We start from the raw sequence: 22,705 nt of genomic DNA, 5'->3' as shown, positions 1-22,705 counted from the left end.
TGCTGGCAGAAAGCAGGAGCCATAATAAATAGTCAGCAAAATGTAATAAAGATTGTGCTTAAATCAATTTTCAGAGGGTTGAAGATATGGGAAACTGCCTGTTAAGAATTTGTCTTTCATGAATTCCATTATTATTCAAACTCATTATACGTTATGAAGCATTAAATCTTTAAAATTAAGTTACTATCATAAAGCAAACCACTGAACTCAAAGATATCACACACTGAAAGTCTTCAGCTTTTTCCTTTGCAAACCTGATTTTTACAGATGATATTTTCAAATTAAGCAAGTAAATCTCAATAAATTCCTTTTTCTTCACAGTTTAAAAGCATGAGATAGCTGGCCACTACTTGAAACTGAAATTTCAAACAAGCTCACAACACTGTAAAACACTGCAAGTAAAACAGCTTTTAATTTCTAATTCCATTAAATACAGAAATTTACTAAATGTACTAGAAATATATTAAAAATCCATCAAACAGTCATTGTCCATGGAATATAAGACAAGTATAAGATTAAAAGGAGGAAAGAAAAGCCTTTAAGTGAATAAATTTTTCTAAAACTGCCTTTTATCATATGGATTAAATGCTTTTGTTAAAAATGGAAGCACAGTTGCCACACTAACATAATTTTCCTTGAAATGAGAGATTGCTTCTTCATCTATAAACTTTGCCAAACCTAAGTCTCCATCAAAACCAAACAAATCCCACATGAACACAAAGATTTTATACATCAGATGAAAGTGAGGAAATTACCAATATTCACTCAATAGATGGATTTCCATCATAGTACTCCTAGTGATGACTTTTTTTAAAAAAAGCCATAGAACAGAGGAAAAGAGGGCTGAATGAAAACTCATCTTTATGGTCTGCATTTTTCTATATTTGCTGAATGTGGTATATGATAATTTGTTCACAGCAACCTAGACCAGTCTATGATTGTAACCTTTAAGCCTTTACAAATTACTTATTTTCAGTATTGCAGACAACAGCCTTACAGAAAAAAAAGAGAAACCCCTCAGTTGGGATCCCATCAAAATGGAAAAGATCTCCCCTATTGAGTAGCTTGCCTAAAGTAGCTACCAAAATAGTATAAAGAAGTCTGTAAAATCATTCCAGTGTTAATAAAAAAGTGGCTAAAACAGCTCTATGACAGAAAATAAGAACAGCAGTTTGTGGATTGCCAACTTTCCCCCCACAGTCTCTGTACATTACTGAAAACCTTCTATTTCTCATTCCTTCATTTAGCCTGTTAGACACAGCAATATCATGCTTCTCTGACCTCCCAAAGGAAGTATAACTCTAGTATTCCATTGCCTTCACTCCTTCTTTAAACAGTTTGTCATCCACACTCCTTTGCCTGCAGTACTCATATTTGCAAGTCAGTGGAATGCACTCTTTCATAAATCTCCTTTCAGTTATTTTAGCAATCATTCTTCCTTTATTGGTATTAACCTTTCTTTAACCTTGTTTATCTTCAGATTTAATCCCTTCCTTGTGACATCTCCGATGAAATACTAATTTGTTTTCCATCACATTCTCTCATTAATACAGTGTTCCTTTGTTCCCTTAATTTCTTGCATCATTAACTGAATATTTACACTGGGTCACCTTTAAATGATCTATAATCTAATACACCAAATCTTATTCACAACTGATAATCACTTGCATTAATATAATTCATAGTGTTCAAAAGAGCTTTTTACAGCTTTGTACAGACCACGTAAAGCCTGGTTGGAAAACATTTTTTCATATACCTCTATAAATGAAAGGTATATATGCAAATGCAACATGCAAAATGAAATAGCAAAATAAATATTGTATTGTGTTGATGAAAAGACTGAGAGTATGTATCTGTAAACTACAAATAAATACATTTTAAATTTGAATTAATTGAAATCTGAACATCTCAATGCCAAGTTATTGTCACCTATAAAATAAATTTTAATGTATTAAAAGTCACAAAGTAGTAGCCCAAAGGCTCATAAGGCTGTTCATTTAATCCTAACTTTAAGGCATAGAGTTTGTTTCTCCATAAAAGATTTTATTAATTTTGGAAACAGTTGCATCCCCCTGTTTCTCTTGTACGCACAATGTCACATTCCTTGTTTTCCATGTTATCTCTCAGAGATGTGCCCTGAATTTTGCTTAAGAGCTTTAGCTCAAACCTGAGATTTAACTATGTATTTCCTTACTGTTGCATATTTCTTTCATTCATTTCATAGGACATAAAAAAATATCTGACAGCAGTTACAATACTATTAGAGGTTCTGTCATATTTGATCTCACAAAATAGATTTTGTCATAAAATAATATGATATCAACCATGATATGTAGGTGAATTCCCTTTCTCCAAGTGGCTGTTTTTCTCTATCTAGTAAATGAGCAATGTCATACTGCCATTGTAAAATGTTGTAGAAATGGGGACTAAGGAATATTATTAAAAAGCAAGTATAATAATTATTATAAATCAAAGAAATGCACTCAGATGATAGGACTGGTTGCTCTGAATCTTTGATATTTGGGTTTGTGTTTTCTAGGACGACATTAATCCTTGCCTTTTCCAAGGACTAAATAAATACTATAAGGCCATAATGTAAACAAAAAAAAATTAAAACATCAGTAACTTTAGTAACAGAGAAGGAAAATTTAAGTGACACTGGGCAAATATCTAGAATGCAAAAAGCCCTCTGTGTGATTTCTTGGTGTACTTACTGGTTTTGGATGCCACAATATAGAAAAGACAATAAGCTGTTAGAGAGCATCCAGAGGAAGGCCATAAGGATGGTGAAGGGCCTTTGGGGGAATTGGTATGGGTGGCTGAGATCAGTTGGTCTGTTCAGCATGAAGAGGAGACTGAAAACAGGCCTTACTGCAGTTACAACTTCCTCAAGAGGGGAAGTGAAGGGACAGACATTGATCACTTCTCTGTGGTGTCTCCAGTGACAGAACCCCAGGTAATGGCCTGAAGCATGAGAAGATAGGGAGCTTGACCCTATCTAGATTTTTTCTCAAGGTGTAAGGTGGGTGGAGCAAAAACTCCATCCGGAAGACCTTGTGCATCTTTTGTCAGAACTGCTCTTGCCAGGCACTCTGTTCAGTTATGGTTGCTCTGTACCACTAAGAGGAATCAGAAATGATTTAGTGCTGCTCTGAGTTGTGCCAGTGCATGAATGGGAACTGAAAATACGTATGATCTGTGTCTGGATAACAGTGTGATACCTGTTTATCATGGGATAGAGAGAGCCTAATTAAGAAGCAACAGGGAGAAAGCACAAGAGGTCTTTTCAGAAAGTCTGCAACAAATGAAAAACAGATCTCTGTCATTTTGCTAACTTCAGCAGCACTGTATATAAAATTATAATAAAATGTATTAGTGCTTGTTCAGAGAACTTGTAACCTAATGTTAGACCTACAAAATTAATAGCAGGCCAGTTACAAATTATGATAAAATTTAAAAAATCAATGCTGCAAAATATTCTTTATCAGACGACCTGTTTTTTTTTCTTTCCCTGTGGCTTTTGAGGTTGATTTCTCTAGTAGTTTTATCCTCATCACCAGTTTTTATTCATATCCACATTATAAAATTCCTTAACCAACATGACAAAAAGTATTTATCATATTATATTTAGCACTCTTACAAATCTGTAGTATTAGTCTCCTCTCCTGCACAAATGTGAAACAGACAGGTTTAACAGTGGGTTATGAATAAATTTCAGGCTCTAGAAGCTCTATGTTTCTGTGTAGTGTAGCTGCATACCTAGCAAAGCCTTCTGCACAGCCTTTTCTAATGGTCTGACAAAGTCTTAGGTCCTGTGCTTAAGGCTAGGCAGAGTACTTGGCAAGTACAACTGATGTGCCTGCTGTTAAACATGAGCTTACAGCTTCTCAGCATCAGGACTAAATTCCTTGGCACCTCACTAATGCTTGTGCTTGAATGGGAAATGGCCTGAATGTGCCATTCTGACCATGCTAGTGTTACAGAGTAAGCTAGAAAATCTGGCTTCCAGAGAGGTGCTTCCTCTGGTTTATCAGTCACTGGGTCTGACTCTTCATACTTCTAATGTCATACTTACTAATGTCATCACAGGTGTTTTTGGAGACATGGCAGCAATCAAAAATTATTTTGTTTGGCTCATCCCTTTCAGTAATCACATTTTCCTCACCTGCAGCAAGCATTCACTGCAGATGGCTCTATTGCCTTAGATGTATTAGACGTTGTACATATGCAAAAAGACTTGATCACAAACAACTTACTTTTTTTCTTCCTTGCCATTCTGGTTCTCTGGTGACAGACATTTGCAGACGTTCTATGTATTTCCCCAGAAGACTTATAAATGTCCTCAAAACTCAGACTGCGTTGCCCAATAATCAACAGTAGAAGAGGATAATGCTGATGTTTCTCTAGCCTACAGCCAGAAACAGCAGCAGTGAACAATGACAAAGCCCCAAGGGTGTATAATTTCTCAGAGACATACTGGGAATATGCATCTGCTTAGACCTGTCCATTATGAAAGACTATTTTCCCAGGAATATAGTAATTTCTGCTTACCTTGTTTTTCAGAACCCTCACCTTGTAAATAGTTTGGAGTCTTTTCTGAAGGAAGGTACTATGTGCATTTAAGAATATCATTTTCTCTGCCAAGAGCTATTTACAGTCTAAGTTGTCATGCTGTTAGGCAGTAACAACCAAGGAACAGAGCATTTCCTAGGAATTAATGGCTTGCTAGGCTGAGTTTAAAGCCTGAGGTACAGCCAGAGGCTATTAACTCCAGCTGGTCATTAAAAATCCTTCGGAAATACCTTGCTCCAAGGTCAGTATTACTGTTAAAATAAATGTAGGCAGATGGATTTATTTCATGGGTTGCATTTTCGGCTGGTATGCACAGGGCTTTTCTGGAGAATTTACACCTTCTTAACATTAACCAGTCAATTATTTGAGTCACCTCTCAGCATTCCAGTCATACAGTTTTAATTATTCTTATTATGAAAAATGGAAGTGTAGCACTCTGGCAAATTTCATATCAGTTTATCTGATTAGCCTTTCCCATCTGCTGGCAAATATAGCATCTTTTTTGCCTACCAAGGAAACAAAGTCTCTGATATGAGCATTTATTCCCCAAGAAATAAGTATTTAATCTTCTCCTAAGTATCTAGTGTGTTTGCACAAAGACAGATAATTCAGAATACCAGCTGGCCAGCAGGCCAAAATGAAAATTTAACACAGGCAGAGTTTTACAGTCCTTAACAAGAGCCTATAAATAATAAATAGTTCAATTTAAAACATCTTCTGGGGAGACAGTGTAGTAGCAAAACACGAAGTCAAGAAAATACATTTGGAATTGATTTGCTGGAATGGAATAGGAGCATTCACTGGAATTATTCCTGTTCAGAAGTGGAGATGGGCACAGTTAGGAATAAACCATGGGTTGATTTAAACTCTACAAAATAAATCTTGAAACTTACGTATCTGATAGTTCAGGTATCTTTCAAAATAATCATCTGCACGTGGGCTTATATTTTTGTGATATTCAGATTTTAAAAAATAAAACACAGTAAAGACACTGTTATTGAAAAATTGCTATTGCTGCGGGGGTTAAAAAAAAAAGACATTTTATATGTTTAGTAAAAAACTATTATTTTTTACTGCCTATAATGTGTTTGTACTGTGATAATACAAACAAGTCCAGCTACAGATAAAGCCTTTTACGTTGCCAGTTCTCTAATATTTGCAGTTTTTACCTCAGTACTGACTTTTCTCAGAAGTGAAATGACCTACCTGAAATTTGTGACCTTTGTCAGTACATAAAACCTGTTCTGATCTTGTCAAATTACAGACTTTTTTTTCACTAGAGTTAACTCCCTGGGTGATTACACTTAGAGGGAAGAAACAGGGCTTTGGGATTTGACTTCACCACTTTTAATAAGACAAAACTAAGTATCAGCACATCCCTCGCAGCCACTGCTGGGTTCCTATCAGTAGATGGGGAAGTTTCTAAATTTTACTGGGCAAACTATATTGCAGCAGTGAAACTAATTATTTTCTTAAGGTACTCGGAGCTATGGAGTAAAAGGTGATTCCAGGAATACTGTTGATGTGCTTTTGCACTACAAAATCATGTATCTTTTCTGAAGCGCACCTGTAGTTACTTGCTTGCTTTCCATATGCATAGATACACATACAGATCCTGAGAGGTGTTCCATCCTATTGTTAAATTATTTCCACTGGCATATGAATATCTTCTACTTTCAAAAATATTTCAACACCTCAACAAGACTTTTAAATATTCCAGACTTGACCTTCATGGATCTTCATAAGATACAGAAAAGTCCTAAGGCACAAATCCTGCAAATAGTTACACATCTGCTTAGTTTTACAAACTTAGGAGTCCTTTGAGAGTTAAGCACTCAGTGAAGATTTGCAGGATTATAGCTTGACTATTTTTATTGTAATATATTGTTATTCATATTGGAGTATGCTTAGTACATGACTGTACTACCTGTTTAAATGTAAATTTTCTTTCTGTGTCACCAAATCCTGATAGCAATATTTGAATGCAGTTTGTGATGTCAGACTCCTAACCTGAATTCAAGGCAGTCTAAGAAATGCAGGTTTCTCCAACAAAGAAAAAGGTGCTTTCCCAACTTAGGCTGAAATAGTTGCAAATCCTGCCTGTAGCTGGGCATGAATTATGGACTTTTATAAAGTGTTTGAAAATCAGTGCTTTTAGCGTACGAGACAGTGTGTATAAAACCAAATTTTGTCCTTCTAAATGTGCTTCGAGATGAAACATCCACCCCTTCAACATTAACTGGATAAGTTGCAGCAGTTACAGTGAAAGGATGCCAAGACTAAACTATTTACTTAAAGGATTCCAATGTGTCCAAGCACCAAATGGTTTAAGTCTTTCAACCAGGCAATTAATAATAAAACCACTATTCCAAAACATAGTTATCAGCACGACAGATGTATACCCGAATTTAGCAGTATCTGATTGTCCAACATGTTGCACGTTACCCTGAACAAAAATTTCTCACCAAATGGATAGCTTCAGTCCTGAAATCAATATCAGATGGTCAGAAGGTATACTGGCAAAAAGATCTGCCCCAGGTTTTAAAATGCAGCTTGTCTTCCTGTGGACAAGTACTTGGAAAAAAACAAAAAGCCCCCCAAACCTTTGGAAATATTTTTTTCCATTGGGTTGTTCCATTAATTAGCTCTTCTTCATATTTACAGACTTTTTATCTTGTGAGGATACCTAGATATCACTCATCTGGGTAGAAAGGACATTTTTCTTGAACAGAAAATTTTTGCATCAAAATAAAAGGAAAATTTCTTGGGGCTTTATCAATTATTATTTCTACATTATCTGACACCTGTTTAGAAGACCTAACTCAAGTGTCTCTGTTTTCTTATGTGAAAAGAAGGGGGAAATTGGAGCAAATGCAAGTAAACATCCAAGTGAAAAATGTAAGTGAACATGTATAAGCAGTATGGAGCTCCAAAACAGAAACCTGGGAACCAGAAACAACCACAAATTTCTGTATTTTAATAAAAGAGGCATAGCCACTGCTGCAACATTCAGAAGTCGCAAATCCAAGTAAGCAACATCCATCGAATTCTGTTCACAAGTCTAAAGTCAAGCCAATTGACATAGTAGATATTCACATGATAGTGTTCAGATTCCACGGAAGATTAAACTAATCTATACGCAAAGTTGCAATGTTTTACTGCTGTGCCAGAACCACTAATGACAATTCCCACAATAACTATTTGGGTGCATTTTATTCTTTAGAAAGATGATTTATTGAAGGTATTATACACTTCTTGGAGGCAGCATTTTATGGTGAAAGCAATGGATTCTCTTTAATAGGATTGCAGGTATCCTTTTATTTATTCCAGGAGTTTTCCTCTTCATTTGATCTCATGTACCGTAGAGATATTAGAGAGAACCTAACAAAGATGCTTTTGCATAAACTTCTGGAATGTGTATAAATTATTCTGCACAAAGTTGCACATTTCATAGAGGCAATGTCTTCTTTCAGCTGCTCGCAAACAACATGTAGTTTCAAATTTTGTATGCCATGGAGTGCTGTACATCATTGTTCCCAGGCTATGTCGAACTGCTTAAATGGGCAATCACCTAGACATGCCATTTTTATCAGAGGGTTTGTGATGACCAGCATTGTGGCTGTTTCTGCTGACCCAGGGAACATCTGTTTTCAGCAACATGTTTTGAGACACATATGAAGATCATGAAGTAGATACCTGACCAGACTACCTCATCTAAATTCTTTGCATTTATGCATGCACAGTAAATTCTGTGTATCATATTTCCACATTCACTTCAGCTCATCTCATCTCAACTAGTTAAAGAGAAATCCTTCCTCAATGCCTCCTCCTGAGTTACTAAGTGTGGAACTTTCCTTCCATGGAAGTGCACAAGGGAATTTAAACCCTGATAAAGGTACAGGAGAATAGGAGAGAATTTATATCAAGTTTAATTGTATGAAGCTTAGAGTCACACATTTTTTAATTAGTCTAAAGGATTACACAATTTGTCTCCTTATTAATTTTCTACTTCAGGGCCACTCAAAATCCATTTGTATTAAAGAAGCAATAAGCCATTTAGAAAAATGTAATGATAACAAGTTGGTCTCTGAAAGCACTGAGGTAACTACGCCAATAATGATGGCATAATTTTTGTTTAATATCCTGTAAGGGACAGATTACAAATCTATGTTTTCCATTACAGTAGTGGAAGAGATCTTAATAAAAGGGTGCCCTTATGAAATATGCTGCATCTCAAAAAGCTCTGGCGAAAGTGCTCTGACCCTATAGTGCCATTTAAGACAATCATATTGGATCAAAGGCCTGCTGGAATATCAAGCATCTGTGGTGGATGAAAGGCTTAGATTTTATCAGTTAGTGAAAGGTATAATCATAAAGGAATGGGAAAATATTCATGGAACACATTAAATAGAATGTATAGCCACTTTTAATTTTGAAACATAAAGGACTCTAATATCAGTATTTTCCTGACAATTTACTACTGTAATTTTACTGTAGATTATACTATCCATTATGATTATCATATATTTTCAAGTGACAATACAGCACCCTCTCTTCTCCCAGTGATGCAGCACTGGGTGCAAATCTGAAAACAGAGCAGCAGTTAAACAGATGACCAAGGATTGAATTTAAGCCATGATTTACAATGGTGAATGTTTCCAGAACCCACTTCCCTTGGAACAGCGTATAGCAAGAAATAAAAGAGAAAAAAGCTTTGATAGTTCTTTCCTACCTCTGTAGGGTGAAACAAAGGCGCCAGCATCCATCCAACAGAGAAAACATAGATGAGCTATCTGCACTCCTGAAGATTCAGTTACCTCTTTTGGTGCCTAAATAAAATAGTATTATACTGAAGAGGACCATGGGATAAACCAAAGCCAGAGGGGACTTGTAGGAAGGCAGAATTCCCTTCTCACTTGCTTCATTATACCATGTCAGTCTTTTTTATTGTGGCTCTTTCCTGCTTGTTTTTAAAGAGTACTTTGTTATCAAAACTTTATAGAAACAAATATTTGAGATGCTATCTTGATAAGAAAGGTTCTTTGATCATAGATGTGAATCTATGAATTTGCAATCAGAATTTTTGAAGTTAAATAATATTTATTGTGTATTCTTAGTAAGGTTATGCTCTATATACAGCTAATCACAAAATCCTATTTTCCTTTTAAATAAATTTTATTTAAACAAAACCACTAAAAATTACAGATCTGATCTTGAAAAAAAGAATCTCCTTGTAGGCAAAACAGAAAAAAAATACAATAATACAATGCATTTTTCCTAGTTGCTGGTTTTGTTGTTGCAGAATTTCAGAAGAAAAGGATCTAGAACTGTGGAAATCCCACCATGGACTCCCTGATGGGGAGACCCCTGAAAAGTTCTGTGCCAGGATTGAGAGACGAATGGGACTTTTGGTTTTTTTGGTGTTCAGGTTGCTGTTTATTTTTTCTCTTATCAACAGTTCAGCATGCTGTCTACATACCAGACTTAGCGTACAAAGAGAAGGCAGCAAAAGTCACAAGACACACAGGTTCAAAGTCTTTTAAAATTATTTTGTCCAATTAACTCTTAGAACGTATTTTCTTTCTACCTTTCTACCTTTCTTTCTACCCTTCTAAAAGTAATAACTAATTATTTTTCCCTTCATACAACATCTGTATTGCGGTTCTTGCTTAGCAATCACTCTGTGCTATCAACACTGCAGAAAATGGAGTAGATAAAGAGCAAGAAGGAGATCAGACAATGCCCAAAATCCTCCATTCTGTCTTTTATTTATGTCCATACTGAAAACCCAAAACTCTAAGTTTTTCACCCTCTAATAAACTACACTCCTATCTATTTCACACACTCATAGATTCCGATTCATCCCAAAGTCTTGGAAGCTTTCTCCATGGACGAACAGTAAAAGCAGTGTTCTCCTGGGGATCAGGACTTCCCAGGACAGGCAGAGAAACATTCCCTGTGCCCTGGGTTCCAATAGAGAACAGTACTAGCCACTCTTACATTTGGGGGTTTTCTTGTGTCATTGAAAATTTTTTACAAAATGATAGCAAAGCAGACAAAATGACAAACTGAAGCACATTTATAAGAGAATATAACCCAAGTCTGCCAACAAGACTATTTCTCTCAGTTCTATGAACTGCAAGTGCTTTACCTACCCCTGTGAAGGCCCTGCCTTCAAACAATCCCTAAGTCTAGGAGGTTCCCAGAGTTTTTGGCAGAGAACTTTCTGACACAGCTGGTGTGTGAGCCAACTAGGGACAGCAGCTCCTGGACCTGCTGTTTGCAAACAGAGAGGGTCTGGTGGGTGATGTGATCACTAGAGGCCATCTTGGGCACAACAATCACAAAGTTGTGGAGATTTTGGTTCTCAGAGATATAAGGAAGGGGAACAGGAGAACTGGTGCCTGGGACTTCTGGAGGACAGAGGTTCAGGTTTAAAGGCTCCCTTGGGGAGCAGTCCTGAAGGGCAAAGGAGTCCAAGAAGCTTAAGAAGGAAATCCTAAAAGCACAGGAGCTGTTCCCATATGCCAAAAGCAGCCAGGGAAGACCAGCTTGAATATAAAGCTTTGGCTGGAATTCAGGGAAAAAATGAGAGTTTATGGACTTTTGAAAAAGGAACAGACAACTCAGGAGAACTAGAAGGATGTTGTGAGGTTATGCAGTGAGGAAATTAAAAGGGCCAAATCCAGTGAGATTCTAATCTGTCTATCCCATAAAAGAAAATAAAAAATGTTTCTGCAAATACATCAGCAACAAGAGCAGATCTAAGGAGAATTTCCATTCTTAACTGGATGCAGAGGGAAACTCCATGACAAACATTGAGTAAAAGAGGCTGATGTACTTAATGCCTTTTCTCACTCAGATTTTAATAGCCAGATTTTAATAAAGAACAGTTGTCCTCAGGATACTCAGCCCCTGAGCTGAAATATGGAGACCAGGAGCAGAATAATCCCTCACAACCCAGGAGGAAATTATCAACAACCTGAAATGCCTCTTAGACGCACACAGGTCTATGGGGCTGAGTGGGGTCTACCCGAGGGCTCTGAGGACACGGGTGGAAGTTCTCAGAGAGCCACTTTTCATCATTTCCAGCAGTCCTGACTGGTAAATGGATCCAGTTGACTGGCAGTTAGCAAATATGACCCATTTACCATCCACAACAAGGGTCAGAAGAAGAATCCAGGGAACCACAGACCTGTTAGCCTGACCCTGGGGACTGTCCTGGAGCAGGTCATCCTGAGTGCCATTATATGGCAAAATACATGCAAGACAACCCAGGGATCAGACCCAGCCAGTGTGGGTTTGTGAAAGGCAGATCTTGCTTGACCAATCTGATCGCCTTCTGTGACCAGGTGACCATCTAACTGGAAGAGGGAAAGTCTGTGGATGTTGTCTATATGGACTTTAATAAAGATTTCACACCATTTCCCACAGCATTCTCTTGGAATAGCTGGTTACTCATCACCTGAGTGAGCGTATCCTTTGCTGGATGCAGAACTGGCAGAATGGCTGGGCCCAAAGATTTTTGGTTACTGGAATTCAATCCAGTTGATGTCCAGTTGCTCAGGGATCTCCTCAGGGCTCAGTGTTGGGTCCAAGTCCTATTTAACATCCTTATCAATTTTTTGGAAGAGGAGACCAAGTGCCCCCAGTCAGTTCCGAGAGGACACCAAGCTGGGTGGCAGTGTCCATCTGCAAGAGGGTAGGAAGGCTCTGCAGAGGGATCTAGACAAGCTGGATCGATGGGCCAAGGCCAGGGGTATGCGATTCACTGACAAGTGCTGGCTCCTGCCCTTTGGCCACAACAGCCCCATGAAGGGGGTTGCCGGGCTGGGGGAAGAGTGGCTGGAAAGCTATCCCAAGAAATGGACCAGGGGAGGCTGAACACGAGCCAGCTGTGCCCAGGTGGCCAAGAAGGCCAATGGCATCCTGGCCTGGATCAGCAATAGTGTGGCCAGCAGGAGCAGGGCAGTGATTGTCCCTCTGTACTCAGCACTGGTGAGGCCACACCTCGAATTCTGTGCTCAGTTCTGGGCCCCTCGATTCAACAAGACATTGAGGGGTTGGAGTGTGTCCAGAGAAAGGCAATGGAGCTGGGGAAGGGTCTGGAGCACAGGTCCTGTGAGTGGCAGCTGAGGGAGCTGGGGTTGTTTAGCCTGGAGTGAAGGAAGGCAAGGGGGGACCTCACCACTTTCTTATAACTACCTGAAAGATTGTAGCAAAGTAGGGGAGTGGTCTGCTCTCCCAGGTAACAGAAGACAGGACAAAAGAAAAATGCCTCAAGTTGCATCAGGGGAGGTTTAGATTGGATATTAGGAAAAATTTCTTCATTGACAGGGTAGTCAGGCACTGGAATAGGATGGTATAGGAATAGGCACTGGAATAGGATTGGTAGTGGCATCACCACTCCTGGAAGTGTTTGAAAGGTGTGTAGATGTGGCACTTTGGGACATGGTGGCAAACATGGTAGTGCTGGGTTACTGGTTGGACTTGATTATCTTAGAGGTCTTTTCCAACCTTAACAATTCTATAATTTTATGACCAGAGTTTAGGGATTGAAAAACACCCACCAAGATGCACATATTGCAAATTCCCACAGAAAAGCCAAAAATCCCCAGGAAATGCCAGCATAACAACCAGATTCCCAGCTGATTCATAAGCGATGGCTTCCTAAGCAGTCCTACTGCAGTGCGTCTTCACAAGGGCTTCCAGAGCCTTTGCTTTTTCACATTCTTAGTCTGTCACATGGCATGTGAGAAATAATATGGTGCTTATTAAGGGCACGTGTGTTCTCTGGAACTGGAAAAAAGCACCAGCTGGGGCACAGCCCACTTCTGGGTCTGACACACAATGTCAGTGGGAAAAAAATTAAGTGTTATTCCAAGTATCCATGCAAAGAAGACCTGAAAGGGAAAGGTACTCTGAGAGAAAATAACTTTAAATGACATAGCAGAGTGTCTTCAATTCAAAGTCTGTTCCTTGTATTACATGTACATTAAGGAGGCTAACAAGGCCTCTTCCAGTAAGTCAGTACCCTTCTATCCTGTTTAATCCTATTTGTAGTACAAAGAAATAAATCAGAACAACAGGAGTGTGGAAAGGAGGTCTAGAGACTCCCATGGTGTGTAGAACAGTGCAGAAGAAAACTCTTCATGGAAAGTCAGGGAAATTAGCCCCCAGACCTAAGATAAACACTTGTCTGGAGCCTCTTCTTCTATGGTTCCCTTTTGCTAAACAACAAAAATTAAAGCAGAATCAGAAAATGAAGCAATATGCTCTGGGAATGTCCACCCAAAGGAAAATGTGAAATCCAAGGTGCAACTTCCCGCATTTTGGAACTTTTAATACATTTCAAGACAAAAAAGCACATGCAAAAACATAAGCCTAACTGGTATTTATCTTGGACTCAATGCTAAAATAACTTGCCAGTAGCAAATTCCATACACTGAAACCACAGTTCTTACTACACACTCGCGTGTTTCCCATCATACACACTCACACACATAGACACACACACATTGCATAGAAAAACATTCAAAAAGCCAGCATCAACACTATAAAAAAATATCCCCCAAAGCAAGTTATCACCTCACCTCTGAGTAGGAACACTGGGCTCTTATGCTCAGCATGCAAGCACAGCCAAACCTCCTTGTCCATCAGAATGACACCCCTCGTCATTTTACACAAACTTCAAATGCACCTTTTAAAGAAATTTTTGTGAGTCCTCCTACATGGGCTCAGTTGTAGTTCTCTCTATTTCTCTTTCTGCTGTTTCCTTTATTTTCTGCTGTACAGCTCACAAGCCTATTTGCTCCTCTGTGTTTCAGCATCCCTTCACCCCGCATCTACCAAGGCAAACAAACCAGCACCACTGTGTCTGTGTGTACTGCTGCTCACAGAATATCCAAGTTCCATGTTGCCAAGCTGAAACAAGTCTCATTAGCAGTAAAACTCAACCTTTCTTGTATGTATTTTTATCATTTACAGCAGTCACACCTGATTTCTGAATTAATTTTTCCAGTTTGAACAGTCCTAGTTATTTGCAGTGATTGTGAAACAAAGGACTTAGCTGTTCAAAGGATCAGAGCCCATGTCACTTTTTGTTAGGGGAATCTTGGGCTTTCTCTATCAGTAATTTTTCCTCTAATGATGTCTGATAAAAATGGTTTTCAAAAATGTAAACTCTCCATTGGACTAATGCAAGATCTGAATCATAAAATAATTTGTTAAACATACACAAAACAAAAAGTAAACAAAACAGAAGAAGTACAGGTAATCATTTCCCGGGGGATACACTCTGAAGGCTTTTTACAGAGATTTAGTTTTTGGGATTCCTCAGGCCTGCCCAGCCTCAAACCAAAACTGTAATATCTTACTGATGCCCAAGAGACCTTGTATCTCTGCACAAGCTCTTTTCATTGGCTTTTTGCAACAATTCAAACTGCATCTTTGGTATCTGTGGGCAGAGCTCCATTCACAAGCTAACCATGAGCCATTCTGTACACCATGCTGACTGACATACCTGTAAGGGTGTACAAGGGGGAAAGCAAAGAAGAGGAAGGCTAAAGAAAGGAAAAGGTGTTGCAGTTGTGAGTAAAATAATATTTAAATTGAAAGGAACCACACCTCAAATACTGCCCTACATAGATGCAGTTCCACAGAGGTAATGGTGCTGTAATTTCCTTGACTTAGAAGGTTTTCTAAGATTTAAACAGAAAAAAATTAAAAGGTGATAAATTAATACAGAATGGCAAAACCAGAACAAAATTATAAAATATTGCAATAAGAAGAAAAAGACCAGTTATAATGGCAGTTACCTAGAGGTCTAGGTTAATGGTTCACAAGGCTATCCTAGCATAGTTCTTCTGCACATCTCAGGTGAGTGCGACAGGTCCCTTCCACAAACAAAATCAGCTCCTTGTTGTTTCTCCTTATGCAACTTTCTGCTTCAGATGCAGCTCAAAAAGGCTCCTGAAGTATGTGAATCCCTTCATGAAGTACCAGAGTACCATTGACTAAGTTACAATCAGGAAAAAACCCTGTACTTCTTTTTACTTGATTCTGAGCTACAGGCAACTAGCTCAAGAATGAGCTGAAGCCTCAGCAGTCAGAAATCTCTGTACCTCAACAACAGCAGAGGACACCTCCATAGGGATGACCCATAGCGTCCAAGTTATATACTGTGAATCAAAGGAAGGGTATGAACAGCATAACTAGGATGACGCTTTTCACTGTACACCAAATCATTAAAGATAAATACAAAGTTAGATTTGCAGATTTACCTTTGCAGATTTACCACAGATGACAATTTAAAAGCTGTATTTCCTTAAAGATCTTAAATGCCTTTGCTGACTCATGGCTTATTCCCACCAGATTTTTCAGAAATTTCCGTGCTCCATGTATACTTATTTAAGTAATGAAATGTTCAAATGTTCAGAATGGAATGGCATGGCACAGCATAGAACAGTATACAATAGACTGTTTCAGTTGGCAGAGACCTACAATGATCCCACTGCCTGAACAGGGCTGACCAGAAAAGTTAAATCCCATCATTAAGGGCCTCTTTTCAAGTCACTGACAGGCACAGGGCATTGAGGACCTCTCTAGGAATCCTGTGCCATTGTTTGGCTATCCTCTCAAGGAAAGAAATTCTGACTGTCAGGCCTGACCTTTCTATATTGTGAGAGCTCCAGAAATACCCCATGCCTTGCAGCCAAGGACACGCCTCTGTGCCTCTGTGCAGCTCCAGGGTGGTGGTGCCTGGCCTGCCCTCGCAGCTTTCTGCCTGCCCACAGAGACTCACCAGGTTCTGCTTCTCCCGCCTGTTCCAGCTGCGTGCCTGGGGCCATCTGGAGCCATCTCTTGGCACGGGATTGGGCCTTCCTTAGCAGCAACTCCTGATATGAAACCCAGCAGCTGCCCTCTGTCCCTCGGCTCATTTTGCATGGCCAGCTTGGCTGCAGAAGGGGAGGAGCCCTGGGGAGCGCAGATGCAGGAAGTTGCACCTTGGATTTCAGATTTTCCTGTGGGCTGACATTCCCAGTGCATATTGCTTCATTTTCTGATTTTGCTTTAATTTTTGTTGTTTAGCAAAGAAGAGCTTTTTTGTGAGGTGCCCTCACAGCAAACAGCGTTGGTGGGCACCCTGCAGAGCTTGCGATGGGAGGGCAGTGGGGTGGTGGTAGGGGTGCTGGGGAGCTTGAATGAAGAGTCGCAGAATCACCAAATCATTCAGGTTGGAAGAGACCCTGAGATCACTGAGTCCAGCCTTTGACTGATCAGCACTAACAGCAAGATCATAGCACTGAATGTCACATCCAGTTATTTCCTGTACACCTCCAGAGACTGACGCCACCACCTCCCTGGGCAGTTCATTCCAAGGTTTAACAACCGTGAAGAAATTCTGCCTGATGGACAGCCTGAACCTCCCCTCTGACAGTCTGAGCCTTTTTCTCTTGTCGCTTTCTGCCTGGGAGAAGAGACCCAGCTGCACCATCCTTTCAGGAGAGTGTGGAGAGCAATACAGTCTGTTCTTGATCTTCCTTTACTCCAGACTAAGCAAACCCAGCTCTCTCAGCTGCTCCTCACAGGTCTTGTGCTCCAGACCCTACCTCAGTTGAGTTGCCCTTCTCTGGATACTCTCCAGCCCTTCAATGTCCTTCTTAGAGTAACAGGCCCAGAACTGGGGACAATCACTGCCCTGGTCCTGCTGGCCACACTATTGCTGGTACAGGCCAGGATGGCATTGATCTTCTTGGCCACCCGAGCACACTGCTGGATCATGTTCAATACCACCAGGTCCTTTTCCACTGGACAGCTTTCCAGCCTCTCTTCACCAAGACTGTAGCCCTGCATGGAGTTGTGGCTGAAGCACAGCACCCAGCACTTTGCTGTGTTGAACGTCATGCAATTGGCTTTAGCCTGTCCAGATCCTTTTGCAGAGCCTTCTGATCCCTGTAGATTGACACTCCTACCTGACATGTTGTCATCTGGGAACTGACTCGGGGCACTTTATCCTCTGATCCAGTGCATTAATAAAAATGTTAACCAGGACTGATCCCTGAGGCCCCAACACTGATCCCTGGGGAACTCCACTAGTGACAGGCCACCAACCAGATGTGCTACACCAAGGTGTGTGATCCTGTGCTATAATACCTGCCGTTAGCCTTTACAATAATTTTAAGTTTTACCTGTTAGCCTTCTAAAATGCTGCAACATGGTACAACAGCATATTAATTGGCTAGCAAAGTAAATATTCTGAAGTAAAATGAATAGCCTAATTAAAATGGTTGCGTAATCCTGAAAGAGGGCTTGAATTCTCTTCCTGCAAATACTATTTCAGGATGAAAGTTGTGAGTTTCCTATTTATCATCAATATTATACTGAAATAAGGTGCTCAAATATTTTGCCTTATTAGTTTTAATAGCTGAAAAAATATCTGGTTCTTTGTCTAATGAGAAACAATAATCTGTTTGTCTCACAGGTGAACTCTAATTGTAGACGGTTCATAAGTTTGGTAACTAGGAAACAGAGTACTGCTTCATTTTTGTGCTTAATTAGCTGAAATTAACCAGTTAAACTGGGCATGTGTTTTTCCAAGCCACTCAAGCTAGGTAGTGCTGTTGCCTGGCACGCACCCTGTTCGAGCAATAAGATTCAACATGTTTGCAACAAAAAAGACAAGAATGATTAAATGCAGTTGGAAAGTAGTAATTGTTCTCATTGCTTGAAGCAGACATTAAAAATAATTACAATTTGGCAATGGTACATTCAGATATAAACAGTCAGTGTCTCAAATGCTCCTTGGGAGTAAAAGTTAACAAAAATGAAACACCTGTTCATATATCAGTGCTGCTGCAGTTTAGCAGCATGTAGCATTCCTGAAGCTGTTAAATACATGCATTATGCCAACAAAAATTTGGCCACATGTTTACTTAAGGCCTGAATAAATATGGCCAATCTCTGGCAAAAATCAGATCAAGTTCTTACCTGGGGTTAATCAGACTGACAGCAAAATGATAAGAAAACTAAACATGAAAAGTAGTATTGTGTAAATAACTATTGTTTTTGCAAAACAGAATGTTGAAAGGAAAAAAACCCATGTTCTGACAGACAGAATGTATTGATTTATTTACATGGTTTCCAGCTGTGTGAATGGAGCAGCTCCCATGGATCGCTGGACATAAAAGATGAAGTGAGTGAGCTGAGCTAAAGCAAGGCCTAAGTGAGCACTATTCTCATGGGCTGTATCCACAAGAGCCAAATCCGCAACCTGACTCAGGCTGGCTAATCCTGAGGGTGTGAGGGAGAGTATTTTGAGTAGTAAAAATATACGTGTTGAAGTTTTGCAGTTCAAGCCCTTTAACTCTGCTTTTCTCTTTTGTGGTTAAACTTCCAGAAAACATAAAATTGAAAATTATATTTGTATTTACTCTGGCCATGGAAAGTAAAGCCTGAATTATAAATTATCTCAAGACAGGTTTGGGCTTTTTCCTTATGAGACGTTTAGAAGTCTCACGTAAAAAGATCAAAGGGTTAAAGGACAAAGTGAAGGACTGAGGGCTCTGAGGCACTTGGAAGGATGCTGGGCAGAGTATCTGCACAGGAAAAACCACCCCGCGATTTGCGATGCAAATGACTTCAGACAGATGTTGTTACTCTGTTCCCTGCTGCCCACTGCAGCTTCTCCTCCCTGCCTAGTCGGGCTTGTGTGGGGCACAGGGACCTGCACCCTGGCTGGCAAGCAGTAGCACGCTTCCCAGAGGGAATTTTGTCAAGAGTCTCCCTTCTTAGGGACAGCTGTAGTTTTCAGAACTCAGAACACATTTATTTTTTCTTCCACAAAGTGGAAATACCGGACTGATTCTGTTATCCAATTTAGGGTGCAAATTCCCACAGAGATGGGAAAAAGACAAAGAATTTCCTCCCATGTCTAAGAAGAAATAACCTTTATATTATATAAAGTGCTTTAGTCAACAAATTGTTTCATTCAGACTGAGAAGGACATGCATAACCCAGTGCTAAACCTATCCCCCAACATGCAAAGGTAACAGAATCAACAGACAAGGGCCAGCATGCCACTCTTTAGACAGGGCAGCAAATGGCTCCTGCTGCAAATGGGCAAATCTGAATATCCCACACATCCCAAACACTGAAAGATCTCAGATTCATGCTCCAAATCAGAATGATTGCATGGTTGCATCTGCAGAGATACCAGCAGTAAATAAAGAAGCATTCCATAAACAAGCAAATCCATAGCCAGTAAGTTATAATATTTTTTTATTCATGTTAGAATTTCTATCAGTGTTTGAACATTAATATTTAGAGAGTTTTTACAATTTCCATTCAAAGCTTAAAATGAGAACCACGCTAGATCACAAATGGTAACTAAAACACAGTTCAGAATTGTACGAATAGTCACACTCTCTTTCTCTCTTAACACTGTTAAACACTTTCTTTTCTCCAGGGGGTTTACAAGGAAAAGTGTGCACTGTAATTGTATCTCAGCAGTGTTCCAAAACATAATGGTATCATCATTACATATAAACTCTTTAAAAATATACTTCTGTCGAAAGACTTGATTACTACTATGTACACTACAAAAATAAATTTTCATATAAATAAATTATATGGCATAATTTTATCTTTGTAACTGAAATGACACAAACCCACTCCTACCAAACAGGCAGGCAATGAGACCCAGTTTGAATATTTTTTTCCTTTTAACTCCTTACACTAAAAGCTACAAGTCCATAATGTAAATGTTATATACTCTTTCCTATTTAACATTAGTAAGCACTCTATACAAATAAAAATCCATTAAACAGTAAAAACATAACTGTAATAGTGTTTCCAATAGAAATAAAATCCCTGCATTTTGTTTGTTATAAACTGGCATGACAAATACTGTAAGAAAAACATTCTTATGATACAAAAATATAAATATCACCCATGATTAAAAAAGTTAAGAAAAAAAACCAAAAGAAAACAAAGGTTGCCAGCCACTGAGTTCTCCCCTTGCCAATGTGACTATCGAAGAAGAAGGTCTACATTGTGCACAAAGCAGCAGACAGCTCACCCACACACAAGCACGCAGGCAGGCTCGGGGCAGGGGCAGGTGGGAGACACTGCAACTTGCCCTGCGCCCCTTGCCTGCCGAGGAAGAGCAGGAAGCAAGGCAGCCTGCGGCACGGAGCGGTGCCAGTGGGAGCCCTGCCGGTCTCTGACACGTGAGCGCACAAGCTTGGTGGTTGAAGGCAGCTTCCAATTGGTATCATACAGTTTTGTTGCAGATTTGTATGATCTGAGGTCACTATGCTGCTCGTGCTAAATTGGGGCCCCTCATCTTTTTGTCATCAAGAGTTTTCATGTTAGACAGTGAACTGGACCAGTAGGCAGTTGCGACATTAACCCTTGGTGTGCACTGAGACAGTAGCTTATGTATCACGGGAATGACACCAGGCTCTCGCCACCTGCTCTTTGAGCGTTCACATTGGAGATCTGTAAACAAGTGCCTCATATCAAAGTGTTTTCAAGTGAGCAAAAAAGGCATGGAATTTTGTGCATTCTCATTATCCCCATTCGTTTTGCTGGCAAGGTCTGTAGGCAAAGATAGACTCCCTGAAGCCACTGGAGAAAAACACTTTCCCATCAAAGAATTGGCCACTGCTATTCAGGTATACAGAAAGAAAAGCCCCACCACTGCTGTGTTTAGAAACTGAATATTGGCTGTGTTTGGCTCTGAATACAAAACTGAACATCTACCTGCTCTAAAAAACAGCTTGGTGAAGGGCAGAAAAAGATAAAAAAAGAAGACGGAGATAACGAAAACTTGTGTTGCATTATTTTAAATTAAGGTTCTTTGTTCCTACGTTTTGTTTCCAGTGGGAACACAGATTGCAGTGTTTTTCCAGACCCTTCACCTGCAGCAATCCCCTTTTAGTTTAAAAATAATAGTACAAAAAGCTAAATTAGTTTCGCAAAGAGATCCCAGTTTAGCTGTTATAATTAAAAGTGCCAATGCAGCATGGGAAAACACAAACAATAAAGAAAATAACTACCCAGGCCTTAAGTGTCATTACCATCCTGGCCCACCAGAAAGCCATTTATATTTAAAAGTGAATGTACTTTTTTTTGAATCCTTCCATTTGATTTATATTACTTACTATTAACTCCTTCCTGCCACAAAAATAAGGTGACCAGAGATACTGCTTTCAATGCTGTAATGACTCAGCTAAGCTGTGGCTCACCATCAAACAATCCATTATCCAGCTTCTGATCCCATTCAAAATTAACAATATCAAAATAAGGCAGATCAGATGCTCATTGTATTTCTATAACCACCAGCACCTGTCAATATCCAGCACCTTCGGAAGTGAAAAAATAATGGTCATAGTGCTTGCACTTACCTGGCATATTTTGCAAGGGAAAAAAAAAAACTCGAAGCACTATATGAACTGTAATTAAGCCTCACAACATTCCTGGGAGGTAGGTAAGTGTAATTATAACCATTTTACAGAATGAAAAATTGAGGCATGGGGCAGTTAAGTAACTTGACTAAAGTAATGTGAAACAAGTCTTTAAGGGTTTGGGAACTGAAATATAATTCTAAACCTCAACTCCCTGTCTTCTCTAGTATTTTAGTTGGGCCTTTGATGATGGCAGTCTATAGCTGTATATATTGGTAAACAACAACAGAGTTTTCACTAGTGCCTACTAACAGGGAAAGCCAGACTCACATCAGCATGAGTGGGTTTGCAAGCCCACCAAGTGTTAACATACAGCAAAAGAGAAACTAGAGTACACCAGGAACATACACACAAAAGCAGGCATGTTTCCAGATGCACGCTTGGACACATACAGCAAAACAAAACCTGCACATAGCTAAGTCTATTTAAGCCTCCCAGATTAACTCGCTTTTCTTCATATTTGCTTATTTTAAAAATTACCACGCATAGCGTGTTTGAAAGTTAACAGTAACATTTCATACTACCACAGGGTTGTGATACACAAATTTAAAATATTTTAAACAGACATGTACCTTTTAAAAAATCCTATTACATAAGCAATATTTGCATAGAATTATACAAGTAAATTATAAAATATTTAAGCAGCAGCAACTTATGCTGAAATT

This window comes from Ammospiza caudacuta, chromosome Z (assembly GCF_027887145.1).
Source record: "Ammospiza caudacuta isolate bAmmCau1 chromosome Z, bAmmCau1.pri, whole genome shotgun sequence".
Lineage (NCBI taxonomy): Eukaryota > Metazoa > Chordata > Aves > Passeriformes > Passerellidae > Ammospiza > Ammospiza caudacuta.
Note: the sequence above shows the minus strand (reverse complement) of the source record.